This window comes from Homalodisca vitripennis, chromosome 4 (assembly GCF_021130785.1).
Source record: "Homalodisca vitripennis isolate AUS2020 chromosome 4, UT_GWSS_2.1, whole genome shotgun sequence".
NCBI classification, from domain to species: Eukaryota; Metazoa; Arthropoda; class Insecta; order Hemiptera; family Cicadellidae; genus Homalodisca; species Homalodisca vitripennis.
The window spans coordinates 189688313-189705040 of record NC_060210.1 but is presented as its reverse complement, the minus strand read 5'-3'; the positions used below and the strand labels follow the sequence as shown (position 1 = coordinate 189705040).

Sequence of the window (16728 nt, the reverse complement as noted above, 5' to 3'; positions counted from 1 at the left end):
GTTAATAGTGCTTAGAGTAAATCTTTTTGCTAATTGTCATCGAACCTAGGGGTAAGTGAACCTTTTAACTGGAGTCCAGTCAATATTCATTCTTAGTTATTTTGGAATAATTTTGCGAAAGAAATATTGTACAAATTAAATTAAATGGAAATTTAGGAACTTGTCCTTTTGATCTGTGCAATATAAAACTTGTTGGTGCAGTGAGCACATGTATATAAAATTTTATGTAAAAATACTAAAAGAGTTTTGTGGTTGTTACAGATGCTTTCAGCAATATTTTTAGATTTTTAAATCTCTAACATTGAAGAGTTTTTTTATTTTAAATCTCTAAAACTGAAGAATAATTTAAATAAAGTAAAGTAAAGAAAATTAGTAACAAAATAAAAATTGAATTTTGAAGATAAATTAAAGTGAAGAATTGCCAGAGCAGATTAGAGTGTGAATGTTTGAATTTTGAAAATTTAATAAAAGGCAAGCTGTAAGAAATTTGTACATTTTTTGGAGTGAAGAATATATTACAAGTTTGAATTTAAAAGTCACCAAGAAGTTTTAATTTTAATTTTAATTCCAGTTATTATTTTTAAGAAGAAGTTTTATTTTAGTTTAAACTTTATTTATTTCAGAAGATTTACTTTTATTTTTTAAACCTTCACAAAAGTTTATTTTAAATTTAAAAGCTAACCCTTCATGTACCAGTAAAACGGTACAAAAATAATGAATAATATTAAGGAAAGTTATTATTTTATTTGATTATATAGGCTGTCATGTAAAGGCTACAATAGAAACCCAAAGCTGTCAAGTACTATGGCTACATCATAGGCAGCATCATAGCCGTGGTAGTTTAAGTACCAGTAGTACTTTTCTTTGTTCAAAATTTATTATTGACAAATGTTTATTCGAAAAGGAAACAGGATATCAGGCATTTGACATCGTTATGTGTTACTAGAATAGAACACTAAATTTTTTCACTCTTCATTGTGTAGAAAGACTACATACATACTACTCTTTGAGGCAACTCTACTGGTGCAAAGGTAGTTTTTAAATGGAAAAAACAAACAAAAAACAAAATTATCTGCTGCCTCATGAACATTAATGAGAGAGATTCTTGTAGACTTTTCTTTATAGAATTAGGCATACTAACATTGGTTTGTATCTACATTTTACAGAGCCTAGTTTATATCAAAGGAATTTGACCTTGTTTAGTTTAAAAAATTCTGTACACTCTCATAATACCAGATCTGTAAATCTAATTGATGCGATACACTAGGATAAGCAAGTTCCAACATAGCTTTGTCTACATTGGTACAAATCTTTTTACCTCATAATGCAAAAACAGTGTGCACTAAGAACTTTAAGAATGTTTTGGTTAAGTGGCTGAAAATGAAAGCCTTTTATCCAGTCGAAGAGTTGTACCTAAATGGTTTTAATGATATTGAATTTTAAAGAAATTTTAAACTAGTAATAAGGAAATGTGGCAAATGATGTAGCCTAATTCATGCCAATCATGTGACATTGTTAATGCTTAACCCTCTCCCGCTCGCAAGGCATGAATCGGCACGGCCACAATATAGCCACTGCAGCCTAAACGGCACAGATCGGCACGCACTGCTTTATCTACTAGAGCCGATAAGTGCTGCTCTCGAGTAGCAATAGTTTGTACTACTACGGGTTGTTTGCTATCAGGAGACCATTTACTTTACTTTTATAGTAGATTTATTCCATTATTTTGCTATTTATATTAGTTGTGCAGAAACAATGGCGGGTTGTAGTCGTACACTTCGTGACAGTGAAATCGATCTCGTTATTAGTAGTGATTGCGACGATTCAAGTGAGTGTAGTGATGTACCAGAGCTTTGTGAAGTGGTTAGTGGCATTGAGGATGTAGTTCGGAGTGATCACAGTGGCAGGGGCAGTGACGGTGAGCCAGACAATGACCTTCACCAAGTAGCTGCGCAACAAACAACCCGGCGCCCAGCTGTCCGTGTGCCCCCTCCCTGGTCTCGTACAATCAACTTCATTGAACCAATATATAGTAAAATAATTAATATATATAATTATAGTTAATTACAATGACAGAACGTATGTAAGTTGAGACGCCGCGTATTTTGACCGAGCTCGACCGGCAGAGCGAATTAATTGAGGTTAGAAGCACCGTGAGCGCCTGGAAACAATGGGAGCGGGAGAGGGTTAATGTGGGACAACAATAAACATTCTTGATGGTTAAGTTTGTGCAAATCAATATATGGCGATATATTGCCTAAGTCAGGAAAACTTGCCAAAGAAAAAGTTGAACGTCATGAAAATTGGAACTTCTATGCCCATAATATGCTATCCACACCATAAGGTAAAGGACAAAGTATGTAATAAAAATTATCAGTGTCAGCTCATTCCGAATGAGTACATCGGGAACAATAAAGTGGGTGGGGGAGAGGGACAGGCAACTTTTTCTGTTGTAAATTTTCTCGACTTCCATGAGTTTATCACTATACAGTGTATCAATTTGTGAATGCTTGACCCTTTGTATTGTCTTTATACATCTCAAGAAGAGAGTAGTACTATGATAAGAAATATCTCTGTAAAATTGTATTTAAAATGTAACAAAAAATTTGTTGAGAAAAATTATAGGAAAATAAATATTGAAATGAAGTAGTTAAATTCATAAGATTAATATTCATAATGGTGTGGTGATGTCCTTCTGACGAGACCACGTTGTCGTGAATCTGAAGTTGTCTCGATAAATGGCAAATACAGTCGTGATTTTGTTTTAGGCGAGTTCAACTGAGTCTCTTATTTTTACTTCGAATCTCTGAGTTGATTTTAATTGTGAGTACAACTTCTAGTCTACTAATCTTCACTTTTTCCGACTACAGCTGCAATGTAGAGCCAAGATGCTGACGCCCGCGCTTGTGAGACATCAACGTGAAGGGAAGTCGATTTTAAAGTTTTAAATAATTATTAAGTTCGTATGCAAAATCCCCATAGAACAGTGGAACCATTAGACCCACATCCATTAAATTATTTCGTTCATTATCACTTTATTTAGCAGCAACGTGGCAATACATTATTTTATTTTTACATATAGAAGTGGTGTGTTTATGTCTATTTGCCACAATTAAATATATAAAATATGAAAATCAAGTATTCATTACTTAGACCTTAGCGGTATCGAACCCCATGTGTTTTGTCCATTCGGTACAAATCTATAAACTGCATTGCCGAAAGTGTCTATAGAAACAAAATTTATAATTATTTCAGTATTTAGTCGCCTTCAACCGTTGTGAACTGTATTAATTTTTTTAAAGGTCGGTATCCTAATATAACATTAAACTTATCTACAATAATATTAATAATATATCACTCGTCAGTACATAGTACACTAAAAAGATTCGGTACAATTCCACTACACTGACAACGCTAAGACATAAAAATCATATGGCGCGGCGTAGCGTCTTTATTTATATTATTTAAACTGCAACCGAGAATCAAATAATTTTTCTTGTAACTCAACCAGATTGCTTTATATAAATACTATTTTTTTGTCAAAATCTGAACTAAACAATAGTTAACCAACATAAATAATATTAAAATTGTTCGTGTTTCTATAGAAACAACATTCAAAATTATTTCAGTATTTAGTCGTCTTCCACCGTTGTGAACTGTATTAATTTTCTTAAAGGTCGGTATCCTAATATAACATTAAAACTATCTACAATAATATTAATATATCCCACAAGTCAGCACATAGTGCACTTGAAAGACTCGGTACAATTAATTCCAAAATCCATCGCTAAAACCTAAAAGTCATACGGCGTAGCGTCTTTATTTATATTATTTAAATTGTAACCGAGAATCAAATCAGTTTTCGTGTAATCTCAACCGGATTTTTTTATATAAAACCCATTTTCTAGCGTAAATCTGCGCGGACTACTCAATAATTTAAAAACATCTATAATATGAAAATAAAAAACTCTTGTTATAAATTATTTGTGCTATAAAGTTCAGTGTCACATTGAGAATTTCCAGATCATGTGTAGATGTATATAGTCTGCGGTAGATAGCAGCACACGTGACGTAAACCGAAGTATCAAAATTCTCCAACCTAATAAGGGAGGGGGGTATTACATGGTAGAAGGGTGACGACCTGCCCAAGGACTGGCCCTAGTACCATGTAATGCCCTAACCTGGGTGCGCATAACAGTGTCACTGCAGCCATTACTGTTGGTTCTAGTAACAGTGGTGAATGCACGGCAACTGTTTTAAGCACAGGCAGTCCCAATCCCTGCCAAGGTTGGTCATTTGCCTTTTAGCCTTTTAGATTTTATTTCCTTTTGACTTGTCCTTTTAACCATAAGTGTCTAGTATGTATTTTATTTTATACTATCTTGTTATACTGTGTAAATGTATAACAAAATGACTTTGTCAATGCATTGTAATATTGTGGGACGACAATAAACAGATTCTTGATTCTTGATTTGAGGTTTTTAAAGTATCAGTTTAATAGACATTTCTTTTGTGGCATATTTTTGCGGGATCTTTTTTAAATTCTCACCAATCATAAAACAATCGGTAAAAGGATAAAGTGTTTTTTATAAAAGTCCATCATGACCGAACAAGCATATTGTTACTTACTTTTTACTGTGCTATGAGTAAACGTTTATACTATATGCAAATTAGTTCAGAATTTGTAAATTAGTGAAGAAGTCCCGACATGGACAAACTGGCATGTCGCTTGGTTTGGCCAAAAATTGTATTTTCACTGTAAAATTAAAAAATCCTAATTCGTGATGCGATTTCTTTCATCAAATTCCTGCATGACGAGCTGGTCTGTCACTGGTGCGGCAACATATATTTCTTTAACACAAATTTTTATTAAGTTTATATTCTAAACCTGCTGTTAACATCTGTACAAAGTGAGTGCACAAAGTTACCACCTATATGCTTATTTTGATAAAATTCCCACACGCCCGAGCCAGAGACATGGAAATCATTATACATTAAAGCTCGTTCTTCTGTTCGCACTGGAAAGGATATTTTAATTTGAAACTGTTGTCAGGATCGATTACAATCTGAATGCTTAAATAATTAAAATCTATAAATCGTCCCAAATGAGCGTTACTCTGCGTTACTGTTCTTCCTCCAGATGTATTTCAATTCCAATTTGCCCAACTTGAAAAATGTAACCTAAAGAATACTTACTAACGGTAAACAAACGGTTAAGTAAAAGATGGTGATTCGTGTCTGGTTAATGTCCAAAATGGGGTGAAACCAAATGTGGCCGGCAAGATGTACTGTAGGATCCTGTTCCTATTGTCAAAAAAGAATACCTTAGGGCTTCTTATACCTGAAGACGAGGATAGAATCCCATCCTCGAAACGTTGGATTCTATTTTTGTAACGTTATCTATGCCGAATCCGTATTGATACAGAATTTCAAGTTCTTTTCACAAGCTCTAGTGATGTGAGATCGTTATTGTTGACTTCCACAAATCCCAAATTCCCTACAACATTGGTGCCATTCTACCTGAAGTTGTGATAACGTCTAATATTTTATATTATATTTCTTATTTTATAGCTTTACAAAAGTTATGAGTAGCCCTTTTTAGACATTACCATACCATACCATACCAACCTTCCATATTATATTGTATGAAATGAGTAGGTACCATATCAAGATTGTGTAAGGCAAACGTTTTAAGACAATCTACATCACCTGGAACAAATTTCTTGTAACGAATAAACTAGAAAGATTACAAGAACATAAAGTTAAACAATAACAAAACAACCAAATTCTGCAAGGACACCCAGGAACTATTTCAGATCAAACTCAAAGAGGCGTCTGTCTGTCTCTGTAAACAAACAACTGTTGGTGTGAAGCTTGCCATTATCTTACTGTAAAATACTATATTATCTAGTTTGGAATGTTGACGGAAAGTTAGAAAATTCTAAAAGAAAATGAAACTTGTATGTTAATCCGAAACTACACTGTCACTGATGAGCACGTGAGTTGATTTTAAACTGTTGGGAGACATTTGCACTGAGTAATGCTCTTCCCCATCTTAGCTCTTCCTCCCCATTCCCCTCTACCTTATCTATGACAAAGAGTTTTAAAGCAAATATTTATGTTTTTGTTCTGAGTTTAATTTTAAGAAAGCTTCTTCGATGAACCGCTGGACTGTCATTTGCTTTTATAAGGAAATATAATTCAAGGATTCCCAAATTCCAGTGCTTGGTAACAAGAATGTAAACATAAACTAAATGTGTATGTGACAGGTTATTTAACCATATTTGCCTTTTAAAGTTACTTTTATTCTTTTATGATATTTGTCTTTGTGAAATGTACAGTGAATTTTACATTCGGGTCCTTAATACACGCAGATATCGTTTACCAACACAGATTTCATACTATAAATAACCTAGACAAAGTTGTTTTCTTTTTTCTTGAGACCTTCAATCAACCATGAATTCCCTATTAACTTGTGCGCGCTGCATGATTGCTGTGTCCGAAAGCGATAAAGGCATAAAGTGCTATGATTGCGACAGATGGTTCCATTCTGAATGCGTTAAATTGAGTTCATCTAACTACAGGCGCTACTCTAATGATACGTCATTGAAATGGCATTGCAACAGAGTTGACTGTATCAATGTGGGAAGAGCTCCCACATCCTCTACAGGCATTTTAGAAGATATTCTGAAGAAAATGGACTGCCTAGCAACCAAAGCCGACATCGAGCCGATTTCAAACGACATTGCTTCCCTGAAAAATGACCTCGAAAATCTCTCGAAGATCATGTCGGATTTCGAGCCACGTCTATGTAAGGTTGAAGTCGATGTCAAACATCTACTCGAAGATGCCCAAACAAGGAAACATACCCCCACGAATGAAGTGTACTCCGAGATGGTCGATCGCACAGCTAGATAATCCAACATTATTACTTTCAATGCTCCTGAAAGCCAAAGCCTTCAGGTGTCTGTCAAGAAGGCTTACGATTTGAAACTAATTAAAAATATTCTGACGGCTGCTAACGTCTCTATAGACAAATTTACTTTCTATTGGATTGGGAAATCCTCATCTAAGCATCCTCGTCCCATCAAACTCATCTTGAATACGCCAGCTGAAGCAAGAGATTTCTTCAAAAGATTTTCAACTGACGGATTTCAAGAATCTGATCTTTGCTTAGCAGAGGTCTCTATTTCCTACGATAGGACACCCAAAGAACGGAAGTATCTCGATGGGCTCCGTCAAACCCTGAAATCCCGAACTGAAAACGGTGAAAATGACCTCACCATCAAGTACATAAATGGTACCCCACACATTGTTAAAAAGTCAAAAAACTACCTTCCAACGGATCAACTTACCTAGACATCTACTATCAAAACGTCAATGGACTGAGGTCCAAACTTACTGAACTTCGTCAATCGGTAGCTTCTTGCATGCACGATATTTTGGTACTCACTGAAACTAACCTTACACCCAACATATGCACAAGTGAGCTTGGCTTTCTTAACCACCAGGTGTTCAGGAAAGATAGAAGTCCTGAAACCAGTGAAAAGGCTAGTGGAGGTGGGGTTGTGGTTACTATATCACAAAACATAAAGTGCTCAGAGGTTCCCACTGATACTCCTTTGGAAGCTGTCTTTGTTTCTCCATCCATCTGTGCCCTGGTGTGAAAATGCTTCTAGGTGGCATATATATTCCACCCAACAAATCCGCTGCGACTTACATTAGCCTTTCTGGTGAACTTGAAGAGATTATTAACTCCAATGGTTTCTACAACATTATTTTGATGGGTGGTTTTAACCCACCGAACATGGACTGGACCTCCTCAATTGTGAATGGCATTGGACCGTCACAACACTTGCGAAATATGGTGACCATGCTTGACCTTACGCAAATAAACTATATTCCTAATCGCAGAGGTGTAATACTTGACCTTGTGTTCTCCTCTTATCAAGATATTGCGACCTGTCGTGATCCTGATCCAGTACTTCCTGAGGACGACCATCATCCTTCACTGTCTTTAAAAACGTCGTCTCGTCCAAATGTCACTTACCACACTAATGTGAGACGCTGTGACAATGTGAAGGTCCTGCAAGAGCTACAGGACTTGGACTGGGAAATCGTCACCTGCCATGAAGACATAAATGTAGCTTTCAAGGCGTTTGTTGACACCATATTGGAGAGTATATTGAGAAACTCCTATCACAAAGTCCGTTGGATCAGTCTTTCCAGCATGGTTCTCCAAGAAGCTCATTCATCTTACCATTCAAAAGAAAGTCCTACATAAACGGTATAAAACTTCTTTATCTCAGTCTAGTTATACTCGGTTCGCCATAGTTAGAGCACAATGTCAGCAACCTGTTTTGACCAATACATCAACAAGGTGCAGAGCTCAATCAATAAAAACACAAAGGCTTTCTGTAGTTATCTGAAGAAAGTAAATACCACCTGCACTGCGACTACCATGCACCTTGATGGCAACTCGTCTCAATCCAATAACGTCATAGCAAATATGTTTGCTGACTTTTTTGCGTCAGTGAATTCTCTTGATGATAACACATCACAAATGGAATGCTCAGATTCACTTTCCCAAGACATGATATCCTCCTGCCACTTTAATACCGAGGATGTATTGAAGGTGCTCAACAGTCTCGACGTCACCAAGAGCCCAGGTTCAGACTCAATTCCTCCATCCGTAATTAAACACTGCGCAAAACTGCTTGTTCAACCTCTCACCAATTTATACAATAAATCACTATCCGGCGGAGTTTTCCCTGAGATCTTCAAAATAGGTCATATAGTGCCCATTCACAAAAACGGCTCTTCCAGTGACATAAGAAATTATAGACCCATAACAATATTACCAATCTTGGCAAAGGTATTTGAGAGACTTGTCCTGAATAAGATTATTTTCCAAGTCAGAAATATGCTACATCCAAGTCAGCACGGGTTCCTGTCTAACAAATCAACAACCACTAACCTCGTACAGTTTCAAACTTACATCACAGAGGCTTTTGCACAAAGACAGCAGGTGGACTCAATAGAGCTGGACTTCTCAAAGGCTTTCGACAGGGTATGCCACTCCATCTTTATCCGCAAACTTGAGGCTTATGGCTTCACAGGACCTCTTCTCAACTGGTTTGACAGTTACCTGCGTGGGCGCATGCTTCAGGTTAGATACAAAAATACCTTGTCCCACAGCTTTCCAGCTTCATCTGGCGTCCCACAGGGTTTTCACCTAGGCCCCATCATGTTCAACCTATACATTAATGATGTCGTTAATGCCCTCAAATGCAACCACCTGCTCTTTGCCGACGATATAAAATTATTCATGAAGATTTCTACCGATCATGATGCGGCTCTGCTGCAGAAGGACATCAACTTGGTTGTCCGTTGGTGTAGTACGAACAAAATGTCTTTCAATATCAACAAATGCACCTCTATTACTTTTCAACGCACCATGAACCCAATCATATTTGATTATTCAATCACGGATACATCATTGGTCAGGGTTAGTGAAACCAAGGATCTTGGTGTTATATTTACCACCAATCAAAGTTGGGAGCAACACGTTATGACCACATGCAGCAGAGCCCTAAAAATTCTTGGTCTTCTCTTCAGAGTTTCTAAGCCTTTCTCCGACCTGCGCGTCTTTGAGGACGCTGTATTGCTGCTTGATAAGACCACACCTTGAATATTGTTGCGTCCCCTCACCAGTTGTACTTGAGGGATAGCATTGAGAGGGTGCAGAGGAGGTTCCTGAGAATTGCGGGAGTGCGCCTTGGATTGTATCTGGATGTCCCAGTACAAGAGATTTCGTCTTATTTTAACTTACCTTCACTTGAAACAAGACGCTTCATCCACGACGTTCTCTTCTTGTACAAGCTGGTTAACGGAATCATCGATTGCCCAGACCTGCTACAGAAAATAAATTTCCAAATTCCCACTGACAAAAATAAATTTCCAAATTCCCACTGGCACAAGACCTAGAGTCCTTTTTGCAAGAACTTCGGTGACAACTTCCTATGCAGCCAACAGTCCTGTGATTAGGATGCAGAGACTTGGATGCTTGCTACCAGAACACATGGACTTTTTCTGCGCTTCCTTGGCTTCCTTCAAGAGAGATCTATGTGATTCTCAGTGCTTGACCTTTCAACTATGAATTTCAAAACACACACGCGCACAAACGCGGACGCGCACGCACACCTGTGCTCGTGTTTGGTTTTTGATGGTGCCTTTAGGGAACCATACCCATAAGTGCTTTATTGCCTGGAGGTCTAAAAAACTATTGTTTTTTAGTTTTGTGTTAGTCATTGTTGCTTATTACTATAATTATAAATTATTATGCTCGCTTTTGTAATGGTTGATCCGTTGGAAATAAAATAAAATTAAAATAAGATAAGGGAGCCATATGTACTAGGTGGCCACATTTTTCATTCCACGAAAACTATGCTGAATATTAACCATTGCACACCCTTGCCGTAGGTCATAGAGTTTTCCAAAATGTCTCATTTTAAAGTAAAGAAAAACTTTGTTTAAAGTTTTGTATAGACGATGGATGATTTAAAAGGATAACAGGATATTGGACATTTGCCATCATTATATGTTACACAAAGTATAACACAACGTTTCGAGGATTGAAATCTACACTCTTCTTCATGTGTATAAATTCCTGATCATTAATAACAAAACAATTCGGTCGTGAACCCTTATGAAGGAGATCCAATCTGTCGCAGATTTTATAACATACTATTAGTATTTCATTCACAGCTTTGAACAAATGTAAACCAAATTTTAATATAATTTGGAAAATATTGCGTATTAAGGTGCGAAAGTTTTTTATTCAGTAGAATTTATAAACTTAAGGCAGTTCCATGAATAAACTTTATTTCATATGATCAACTTACAAAAATAATCCCCTACGGTCTAACGCTAACATTAATATAATTTGACTTTCGCAATTAATTACATTCATAATTATACAGAATCGCTGTATGGAATCATCGATTACGCCGTATAAATCGTCTACGTTAGAAAAAAGCGGCTGCAAGTTCTAAAAGACATTAGAGAATCTGAATTTTACGCTTCATTGCCTTAAAGATAGTAGCGTAGCAAAAATCTTCAAGGATACGTTTACCGCTTTTTTTTTTACGTACTGTGTGGTTGAAAAGTCCCGCAATGAAACACCCATCATGTTAGTCAATCAATGAACTGCATTGTTCAAAAGTGTTTCTATAGAAACAAAATTTAGAATTATTTCAGTATTTCATCGCCTTCAACCGTTGTGACTTGTATTAATTTTCTTAAAGCGGTATCCTAATATAACATTAAACTTATCTACAATAATATCAATATATCTCTCAAGTCAGCACATTGTGCACTTGAAAGACTCGGTACAATTAATTCCACTGCACTATCGCTAAAACCTAAAGATCATACGGCGTAGCGTCTTTATTTATATTATTTAAATTGTAACCGAGAATCAAATCAGTTTTCGTGTAATCTCAACCGGATTTTTTATATAAAACCTATTTTCAAGCTTAAATCTGCGCGGACTACTCAATAATTTAAATAAATCTATAATCTGAAAATAAAAAACGCTGTTATAAAGTATTATGCCATAAAGTTCCATAATTCACAATGAATATTTACGGATCTTGTCGTGTAGATGTATATAGTCTGCGGTAGATAGCAGCACACGTGACGTAAACCGAGATATTCTAATTCTCCAACCTAATAAGGGAGGGGGGTATTACATGGTAGAAGGGCGACGACCTGCCCAAGGACTGGCCCTAGTACCATGTAATGCCCTAACCTGGGTGCGCATAACAGTGTCATTGCAGCCATTGCTGTTGGTTCTAGTAACAGTGGTGAATGCACGGCTACTGTTTTAAGCACAGGCAGTCCCAATCCCTGCCAAGGTTGGTCATTTGAAATTTTTTAGAAATATTTTAGTAGATCTCTTAGGCATTTCCTTCGTGACATATTTTCGTGAGTTTTTTCTAAATTTTATTTTCACTAATCATAAAGACGTGTTTTGAAAGTAACATTCCAACCAGTAAAAAGGGTAATTTTTTCATAAAAGTTTAACATGGCCGAGCAAGTATGATGTTTGGACACAACATATCATTCACATTTGTTACACCTTTTACTGTTTTATGAGCAAATGTTTATACTATATGCAATGTAGCACAATATTAGTGCCATAAAGATATCCCGACGCAGATGGCTAATCATTTTTTTTCATTCCATGAAAACTATGCTGAACTTCAACCATTGACCTCCTCCGCCGTAGGTCATGGTGTTTTCCAAAATCTCATTTTAAAGTGAAAACAACTTTGTTAGAAGTTTATTACTGAAGATGGTGATTTGAAATAATAGTCGAATTTCGGACATTTGCCATCGTTATACGTTACAAAAAAGTATAACAACATTTCGAGAACTGAAATCTCTCTTCTGCATGTAAACAACTGTAATCAATTAAAAAAAAAAACACCAATCAATTTGATTTTTAGCTTATAAACATTTTTACTGTATCAGAGTTCAATAGGGCATTTAGAGCTTCGGAACGTAACCAGAAGAATTTAGTCGTGAACCCTTATGAAGGAGATTCAAGCTGTCGCAGTTTTTATAATTTACTATTAGTATTACATTCACAACTTTCGAAAAAATGCAAACAGAACTTTAATACGATTTGTAAAATATGGCGTATTAAGGTGTGAAAGTGTTTTATTAAGTAGAATGCATACACTTATGGCAGTTCCATAAATATACTTTATTTCATAAAACCAACTTACGAAAATAATTCCCTACAGTCGAAGGTTAACATTAATATAATATTGACGTTTGTAATCACAATCATAATTATAAAGAAATGCTGTTTTAAAGCAATGGGTTGGTCAGTTAATGGGTATAATTATAAGTAACACGTATAAGTGCGTAATTAGTACTTAATACTACGTAAGTATAATACGAGAATTACGCCACACTTAGCTCAATTCGTGTATGCTAGAGTTATCGAGAGAGTATAACTCTACTGTATCCTAGATATTTGACACTTTGTACGTTAGCTCGCCTTAGTCCCATGTATAACAATAGTTTTTGGGTGGCATGAAAGTTTTCACTAGGAAGAAAGGGTCAGAGCGCTATGCGCCTGGGTGGTATGTAATACACGCAGTACATCGGGCAAATGGTGTTGCGGCCACCGGTTTGAAGGCGCTCGCAATTCCCGGGAAAGAATTACAGTTCCCTAAAGACTTTCGTTTCGTTCGATACTTCATCGTTGAATGAAGTAACCAATTACAATTTAAATATACCGAATCTTCTAATTTAATCGCAGCTACAACTCATCACAGGTGTACCAACCTACACTACCTGTGTTGCGACATGCTCTAATCTAACAGTGATTCGAAAAAGACGGTTTGGGAGTAATGTTTTGTAATCCTTCACAGAAAAGATTGGCTTTATTGTGGAAAACATATGAGCGGTGTGTGAAAACTACGATCGGATTTATTTAGCAAATATGTAATATGAAAATTCAAACTTTTAAACGTATCACAATAAAATTACAGTTGAAAACATTTCTATTACAATTTTGTGTGTGTTTCAATTGTATGAGATGTTGGAGCTTTATTTGAGTCGCAAAAAATATGTTTCATATGTATTAACTTTGTTTATAAGGAAAATCCAAAAATACTAAACAAGATGGTCGTAGTGACCGTTATATTTAGTGTTAGGTACTCGTTCCTTACTTTTTGAAACAAATAATACTATAAGGCAACTATAAGGCTATATAACTTTCAGTTGGCCTAATGCCTTACCGCAAGGCTACACATTTTAATACTTGTACATACATTCGAAACACACGAGTAAGTTTGCATCCCGTGGAGTCAATTCATAATTAATAACATTCATTTGGTTAAATATACAATTTTATAATAATAATAATAATACACGCATTCTGATATTCCTCATCCATGACGCTGTAAATGTAGACTATTGAAATGAAAGTAAAGTGAAGACTAAGACTGTCTTATTTTACCAGGCGAAGTTACGGCTAAGAAGCCCTTTGTAACACTTAACCTGGGGACCAACGGCTTAAAGGTGACTTCTGGACCACCACCAATGGCCGGGCAGGCGGGCTGCTTGCAAGGACAGGATCGCTTAGTGTGGGACGTCAGGCTTGATCAGGCTCGGTGGGATACTAAGGGTCAATGGGCAGTTTGCGTGGAACCAATAAACAAAGCGTGTGAACTAGTCACACGTCACATATTACACTTAGCCTATGACGTCACCAGTGGTCGGACTGTGACCAGTCTGACTTGATTCGAACTGGACAAAACTATGGACTCTTAAAAGGCCGCTGAGAAGGCTTTGCGTCATTTTTCTCGTTTTTCTGTTTAGATTCCGAGGTTATCCTAAGACATCTCATTGGCTGAGCGTTGGCAAAGCCTATCATTCGTGGCAGGAAAAATTTTATTTATATCTCTTTGTCTGACCGCACGATTTATCGGAAAAGAACTAACCTAAAAATTTGAATTTTTACATGAAGCTTCATGTCCATATAGACAAAATGAGTTCGAAGATGGTGCATGACACTCCATGGAATTTGGATGAGCGTTAGCGAATATTTTTACATTGTTCTTGTGGGTAACCATGTTAAATTTGTGAGCAAACTGGGTCTAATCATATGAGATTTAAACGTGTCACTTGTATTAATAGATTAGCAGAAAAACTTAATAAAGAGGCCAAAGTTACAACTCGGTGATTTTATTTTAGCGCACTCTTGCGTTATAACCTATTATTATTTCAAAACTCCAGTATGAAACGTAACTTTATCAACAAAATGTGGATGTAATGTGGAAAGAAACGTCATAAAATGTCTTTGTATAATTGTCCGTCTGTCTACTGTTCGTTGACATCTCGAGAACGACAGGATAACATGATTTCTGACATTTGCTATCGTTATATGTTACAAAAGGTACAACACAACGTTTCGAGGGTTAAGATCTATACTCTTCGTCATGTGGGGGAGGTATTAGTTCACACAAAAATACGTAAGAGGTCTACTAAACTATTCGTCCATCGATCTCACCCAAGGCACTACTAAAAATCTGGTCTCATTGTCAGACTCCAGCGCTTTGGTAACAATCTTCCTGCAGAAGTTGATTTCTTTCACGACAGCCTGAAAACAGTAAAAAAATAAGATTTATCAGCGTCATTAGATCGGCACGGCTGTTCTCATTCTCCAATCCAAGTCCAATCTAACCCAGATGCAGTATTTGCCCACTTTTTTAAAAATGTCCGTTATCTTGTTTTGTTATTATTTATGATGTTAAAGGGTTAGAATTTATTATTGTTATTTAAGTTATTTTGAAACCCTTATGACCATTGTTTATCGTCAAGTTACCTTTAGGTATCATTGTAATTTATTATTTATTTACACTAGTTTTAATTATATCGTTGATATCACATCGATAGAATCTTGAATTGGCAATGTTATTCTTTTTGATCTGGTAGCACATAAAGATTGTTAAATTATTTATTTTTTTTGCTTTAGTTTACTTGTTGTTTTTATGATTTTCTAAGTATTAGTGTTCAATAGAGATCGAACATTACTTGTACAATAGAATTTACTAAATTTGTCTAATGTAATGGAGTTTCCGTTGAGAGAGTTAAATAAATAACAAACGGAATTTGACCAAAAACACTGTAGCTGAAGAATGGTCGTCTCTTCTTCAGTTCTCTTCACAGCGCACCCGACCTAGTCTCTTAGCTCCTAGGCCCTCCAACAGACTTGAAGTACCGTTGTTGTTTTAAGTGACAGATGGTGTGGAATGTTCCGGCTGAATTTTCGCTTGAGCACTTTTCGTTTGTAAAACATCCCAACTGCGATGCTGCACTTAAAAGGTTCGATCGACAGAAAACGCTCCGCCGGATCAGAAAAAACGGAAATGGAGACATAAATAAGGAAAAACTCGCGCAGTCTGTTGCTCGACAAATGGCGGTGGGATTTATGTTTTCTTTAATGCGGGCACACAACACAACAAAGGCGCGTGGAGAAGCGTGTGGCGGGTGAGAGTCGACCCTCTGGAGCAAGAGGGTGGTGTGAGAGCAGAGCGATATTGCCAGTAAATAGTCCGCTGTCAGGACCTCACCCAGGCACTCTCCTTGCCGCCTCGCAACGGGTTATAAACCGATCTGAATCGAAAACGTTTTTGAATAAATCAAATTACGCGCACTTTTTATGGTCTCAACACATGCGTGATCAGAGTGGTACTGAGATTCGCAATTTGCTCCTGAGGGCGCCCGAGTTAAGTTCCCCCCATTTCAGTATTTTATCGTCTACGGTTCAGGAGTAAGGCAGATTAGATTTAAAATTGTATATACACAGAGTGAAATGTATAAAATGCCGACATCGCAACACGTTTCTAAAGTGGGTATTTTATGCAATAAAACATTATTTCTTTCCAAATTTACCTTGAACTTTTCTGTCAAAAGCAGCCTTACAGGCTGCAGTATAATAAGCTACTACCACGACAATCGAATTGACTATCGATTATTAATATCGAAACTATCAAATATAAAAAAGCATTTGATCTATAGATATTTATAATTAATAATTACTAGCTTTTTTATTTTACAGAAAAACAATATTGTTTGGTACAAACTTAAAGGCCTACAACGTAATTTGGTTCGACTTTATTATTACAAATTAATTCAAACAATTAA

The 16728-nt window shown here is 36.3% G+C and overlaps 1 protein-coding gene across 1 annotated transcript in view; it reads left to right on the top strand.

Moving 5' to 3' along the window:
* Positions 1 to 16728, top strand: part of LOC124360805 (exosome complex exonuclease RRP44) — a 67651-nt gene that overhangs the window by 15550 nt on the left and 35373 nt on the right. The gene's annotated exons all lie outside the window — the stretch shown is intronic.